The sequence below is a fragment of the Chiloscyllium punctatum genome, chromosome 14 (genome assembly GCF_047496795.1).
Source record: "Chiloscyllium punctatum isolate Juve2018m chromosome 14, sChiPun1.3, whole genome shotgun sequence".
Classification (NCBI taxonomy): Eukaryota; Metazoa; Chordata; class Chondrichthyes; order Orectolobiformes; family Hemiscylliidae; genus Chiloscyllium; species Chiloscyllium punctatum.
In genome coordinates, this window is record NC_092752.1 from 40337031 (window position 1) to 40344113 (window position 7083).

Sequence of the window (7083 nt, forward strand, 5' to 3'; positions counted from 1 at the left end):
GGTTCACAAAACGGACTAGTTTTAAGGCCATTTGGGAAAACCTTATATGATAACATCCATCCCAAGTTGGTGCCTGTGGTGGTGTATTCAGCAGGAACTCAACTATCAGAATAGTGCTGTTTCTAAGTCAACTATACCTCCACTTGACCCATATATTATTGGGACAAGAGATAGGGACAGACAACAGGAAAACCAAAACCATAAGAGAGAGACAAAATAAAGAGGAAATACTGAATGACTTAGCAGCAGCATATGGGGCAGGCATATCACCCATTCACACCCTTGCTTTGGCCGATCTGGACAATAAGTTTAGAATTCTGGCCTGATAAATAACCTTGGACACAATTAATGAAAATAGTTAGCAGGATGCGGAATGGGAACTAATGGGAAATTAAGCCAGCTGCCATATGGTTGCTATGCTGGAAGGACTTGCCAAAACAATAAACCAGATAATAAAAAGGAAATCGGAAGATAATGGCAGACACAGAACCGAACCCTGTGCAGCACATGTGGACAGTAGTTAATGGAACAGTTGAGGGAAAATCTTGAACAGGTTAGACAGAAACAGGTTCCATCCTGCATCAGTGATGAATAGATAGCACATTTATTTAAGAGAAAGAAACACCTCAAATTATCAGGAGAATGTGAGGACTGCAGATGCTGGAGATCGAGAGTGCGGTGCTGGAAAAGCACAGCAGGTCAGGCAGCATCCGAACAGCAGGAGAATCGACACTTTGGCATCAGGAATTCCCGATGAAGGGCTTATGCCCGAAACATTGATTCTCCTGCTTCTCGGAAGCTGCCTGACCTGCTGTGCATTTCCAGCACCACACTCTTGACTCAGTATGGGACAGTATCAGAATGGGACAGTATTAGTATGGGGGCAGAGTCAGTATGGGACAGTATCAGTATGGAGCAGTATGGGACAGTATCAGTATGGGACAGTATGGGATAGAATCAGTATGGGACAGTATCAGTCTGGAGTAGTATGGAACAGTATGGGACAGTATCAGTATGGGACAGTTTCAGTGTGGGACAGTATCAGTATGGGACAGTATGGGACAGTATGGGACAGTATCAGTATGGAGTAGTATGGAACAGTATGGGACAGTATCAGTATGGGGCAGTATGGGACAGTTTGGGGCAGTATCAGTATGGGACAGTATGGAACAGTATGGGGCAGTATCAGTATGGGGCAGTATGGGACAGTTTGGGGCAGTATCAGTATGAGACAGTATGGGACAGTATCAGTATGGGGCAGTATGGGACAGTGTGGGACAGTATCAATATGGAGTAGTATGGGACAGTGTGGGACAGAATCAATATGGAGTAGTATGGAACAGTATGGGACAGTATCAGTATGGGACAGTATGGGACAGTGTGGGACAGTAAAATATGGAGTAGTATGGAACAGTATGGGACAGTATCAATATGGGACAATATAGGAGAGTATGGGACAGTATGGGACAGTATCAGTATGGGACAGTATGGGACAATATAGGAGAGTATGGAACAGTATGGAACAGTATGGGACAGTATGGGACAGTAGCAGTATGGGACAGTATGGGACAATATAGGAGAGTATGGGACAGTATGGAACAGTATGGGACAGTATCAGTATGGGACAATATAGGAGAGTATGGGACAGTATGGAACAGTATGGGACAGTAGCAGTATGGGACAGTATAGGACAGTATTAGTATGGGACAGTATCAGTATGGGGCAGTATGGGACAGTATCAGTATGGGACAATATTAGTATGGGACAGTATCAGTATGGGGCAGTATGGGACAGTGTGGGACAGTATTAGTATGAGACTGTATCAGTATGGGGCAGTATGGGACAGTATCAATACGGGACGGTATGGTACAGTATGGGACACTATCAGTATGGGACAGTAAGGGACAGTATCAGTATGGGACAGTATCAGTATGGGGCAGTATGGGACAGTGTGGGACCATATCAGAATGGGACAGTATGGGAGAGCATTGGACAGTATCAGTATGGGACAGTATGGGGCAGTATAAGTATGGGACGGTATCAGTATGGGGCAGTATGGGACAGTATGGAGCAGTATCAGTATGGGACAGTATGAGACAGTATGGGACAGTATCAGTATGGGACAGAATGGGACAGTATCTGTATGGGACAGTATGGGACAGTATGAGACAGTATCAGTATGGTACAAAATGGGACAGTGTCTGTATGGGACAGTATCAGTATGGGACAGTATAGGACAGTATGGGACAGTATCAGTATGGGACATTATGGGACAGTATCACTATGGGGCAGTATCAGTATGGGACAGTTTAGGACAGTATGGGACAGTATCAGTATGGGACAGTATGAGACAGTATGGGGCAGTATCAGTATGGGACAGTATGGGACATTATGGGACAGTATCACTATGGGGCAGTATCAGTATGGGACAGCATGGGACAGTATGGGACAGTATCAGTATGGGACAGTATGAGACAGTATGGGGCAGTATCAGTATGGGACAGTATCAGTATGGGGAAGTATCAGTATGGGACAGTATGGGGCAGAATCTGTATGGGACAGTATGGGACAGAATGAGACAGTATCAGTATGGGACAGTATCAGTATGGGACAGCATCGTATGGGACAATATCAGTATGGGGCAGTATGGGGCAGTATCAGTATGGGACAGAATGGGACAGTATTCGTATGGGACAGTATCAGTATGGGACAGTATTGGAAAGTATGGGCCAGTATCAGTATGGGGCAGTATGGCACAGTATCAGTATGGGACAGTGTCAGTATGGGACAGTATGGGATAGTATCAGTATGGGACAGTGTCAGTATGGGACAGTATGGGATAGTATCAGTATGGGATAGTATCAGTATGGGGCGTATGGGACAGTATCAGTATGGGACAGCATGGGACAGTATGGGACAGTATCAGTATGGGACTGTGTCAGTATGGACAGTATGGGATAGTATCAGTATGGGACAGTATCAGAATGGGACAGCATGGGACAGTATCAGTATGGGACAGTATGGAGCAGTATCAGTATGGGGCAGTATGGGACTGTATCAGTATGGGACAGTATCAGTATAGGACAGTATGGGACAGTATCAGTACAGGACAGTATCAGTATGGGACAGTATCAGTATAGGACAGTATGGGACAGTATCAGTACGGGATACTATCAGTATGGGACAGTATCAGAATGGGACAGTATGTGACATTATGGGACAGTATCAGTATGGGACAGTATCTGTATGGGACAGTATCAGTAAGGGACAATATAGGACAGTATGGGACAGTATCAGTATGCCGTAGTATGGGACAGTATAGGAGAGTATGGGACAGTATCAATAAGGGACAGTATGGGCAGTATTGGACAGTATCAGTATGGGACTGTATCAGTATGGGACAGTATGGGGCAGTATGGAACAGTATCTGTATGGGACAGTATCAGTCTGGGACAGTATGGGACAGTATCAGTATGGGACAGTATCAGTATGGGACTGTATCAGTATGGGGCAGTATGGGATGGTCCAATGTAATATCACCAAGACCACCTTCAGTAGTAAGCCACATATACCTGCCAGGATAGGCCTAATATTGCTATTAAGAATACACAGAAGAGAGAGGGTGGAATTCAATCTGAGTGAGGAACTCTGGCAAACACTGGGGGAATTTCTGGAGCGGTGCGACACTGGTCTCCAGCCCCTACCGGGGAGAGTTACACCAGACTCGAGGCCAGTTGGCCACAGCCCATAGAACCTTCAACAAGGTTATACAGCAGGCCCACAGTACCAAACAGATAAAGGAGGTTTAAGTAATGACTTGGTGGATGGATTTACGGGACTGGGGCTCCAACATACAAATCCATCCCTAGGTTTGCCTTGTGTCTGTGTTGCTACTTCTGGTTGCCCTGGTATGCCTCACCATCCTCACTGTTAAATTTTCACGGTGGAAAAATAAGCTGTCAAACAAACTGAATTTGGAGACCTCAATCCACTTACAGTCTCCCTGAACTTATTGAGACCTTACAAATATTTGACTAGGCCCAATGAATCATAGTTATCATCATATATGAATAGTGTTAATGACTTTTTTTATTATGACTTTATAACATTGTTTGGTAATTGTATCTTTCATTATGAATCTGTCTTGTATTTGCTCAGTTCTCCTTATTTATTTAGTTTACGATGTTTGCTTGATTCTCATATACTCTCTGTAAGCATATATTGGTTTAAGTATGCTTTGCTTGTACTTGGATGATTGTGTAGTCACCGCACAAGAGCTTTTTTTAATTATGTAACCCATCACGCTTCACATACAGGATCAAACGGAGGGGCTGTGACCAGACGGGGCACTCGGAATAATGATGGAAAGTAATGACCTTATCATGGAGTTACAAAAGATGGACAGTCATTAAAGCAGGCTGGGAAATTGGAAGCAGCCTTGACCAAAGTGACTGTGCTAATCCACTTCCTGCAGAATCTAGACAGGCTTGTAATGGAGTAGGCCAAGAACCTCAAAACATTTTGAAGCAGGTAGCCCAGACCATAACTTTACTATTTATTTAGCTAGGTGTACAGTGGATATTCCTGGTGTAAATTAGCTGGGTCAATTGCTAGGTTTTAAACAAACAAAATGTATTTACAAAATTACAGAATGCAACACAAAGAACAGAAAAAAGAATACCCGATAAATTATCCTATCCAAACCCGACGTAATGATGCTGTTCCGAAAATACATGCAACAGTCCCAATACACACATCTCTTAGCACGAAAGGTAAAATCAAACAAAAGGTTTACAGTTTGCAAGGAGTGAGAGAAGTCCAGCAGCTTGTTTCACACATCCCCTGCTGTAACTGAACCAAAAAAAACCTCAGCTTCCAGGACTGGCCACTCCCCTTTCATTATACAAGTTATTTCTAAAGCATGAAAGCCTTTGGCCTGAGATTTAGGGGTAAAGAAAAAGGGCCCCAATAAACCATTAATCTCTGCACCAACTCAGCTGTTTCAGAGCTTGGGCTGTTTTATAGCCCCTCTTGAAAAAAGATCAAGGACGCAGTAACTTTGAGAAAAAAGGACCAGCTTTCTGACAGTTTGTAAACGCACCTGGTAGCTGCACACCCTACAATACACACCTGAATTTGGGTTAGAATGGGACAACTGAAAAGGACAGTCAGAAACATCGAGGTGTGCTACAGACATGGAGGCACCTCACACCCTCATTTGGAGAAGGCCCCGTGCACCCAGCCCCTCCAGTAATGGACACTTAAGAACCACCATGCCATCAGCGTGCCAACACCTGGTTGAGTCCGATCGATCAGGGTGATCAAACTTAATCGATCCATTAGAAGATACTTAAGACTCTCCTAACAGGGCACAAAGACTTTGGAGTATAAGAATCACCACAAAACCACATTCAGCATGGTAACTCTAGAATAACTACCAAAAGAGAAGACACCTCCGTAACCATCTGAAGAAGACCAGACGACTTCGCCATGTGGAGCCTGGCCAAGTTCTAATGTGGTGGTATATCATCATGAAGAGTTAAGATAAAGCATATGATAGATTTGTACTGTTTATTGTTAGTTCATAGTGTATTTGTTGTTCTAATATTCATCATGTCAAATTAATGCGTATTATTGTTTTACTATTATTAAGAGTTAACTCTCAGTTCTTTAGCTAGATATAAGAGTTCAAACACACTGTGTGGCAGGCACAACAGCTTTTATAGCTGAAGGCATAGAATATAAAGGTAAGGAATTATTGTTGCAAATATACAAGGCATTGGTGACACTGCACCTGGAGTATTGTGCACAAGTTTTGATCCCCTTCTTGGAGGCAGTTCGGACGAGGTTCACTAGATTGATCCCAGAGATGAGGGGTTTGTTTTATGAAGAAAGATTGAAGAGTTTAGGCCTATACTCTTTGGAATTTAGAAGAATGTGTGGAAATCAAATGGAGGTATTCAAGATGATAAATGTGTGGGTAAAACAGACATGGAACGGATGCTTCCTCTTGTGGAGCATTCCAGGATGAGAGGTGATAGTCTTAGGATAAGGGGGAAGCACATCTAAAATAGGGTTGAGGAGAAATCACTTCTCCCAGAGGGTTGAGAACCTGTGGAATTTGCTACCCTAAAATTGTGGTGGATGCTGGGACAGTGAGTAAACTTAAGAAGGAGTTAGACAGATTTTTAATTGGTAATGGGTTGAAGGGATATGGAGAGAAGGGAGGAGAAGAAAGGAGCATATCAGCCATGACCGAATGGTGTAGTAGACTCATTGGGTTGAATGGCCTAACTCTGCTCCGATAACTTGTGGTGAACTTATGAACTTTTGGTGCATGGTTATGTTGAATATTTTGCAGGTTTATTCATTTACATCAGGGTGGCGCTATGGACAAGAATCAGTATGACCTGCAGCAGTAATATGCTGCTCATTACAATTTAGCTGGACAGCAAAGAAGAGGCAACAAAGAGAGTATTAACACAAAGGGTGAAAGAATAGAATGAAGCAGCAGAGGTTGGAGGTGAAAAGGAGAGAGAGAGAGAGAGAGAGAGGGAGAGGGAGAGAGACTGTTAATGCTAAATAGAAAGTCTTCAAACATTGAGAAGCCCTTTCAATTCAACTAAGCAAGTCGCAAGTTACAGATACTATGTTCAAACCACAATATCTATTTCCAGTATTCTCCCACAATTTACTTGCAACAAAACTTGGAAAATGAATCCCTGACAATCCAAATAATCTGTAGAGGGTGGCAATCATTATTATGCAGTAAATTCATATTCTTGTTTTTCACCCAACTTCAAAATATTTTAACAATTGTTTATGATAAAAAGTCAATTTTTTTAGAAAGTAAGACATTGCACATTTTAAACATTAAATAAATGAAATAATTTATTTCTTGATAAAATTAAAAACTCCAAGCAGTGTAATACATTCAAAAAATTTAAATTGATCAGGGAAAATCCAGTTTTGATAACATTAAGATTTATTCTCTGCACATAATAGATATAAGTAAAATAGTTTAATAGAAAATTGAGTGCTCATAAATATTGAAGTGTATTAATTAAAATGGTGGTTTGTAAT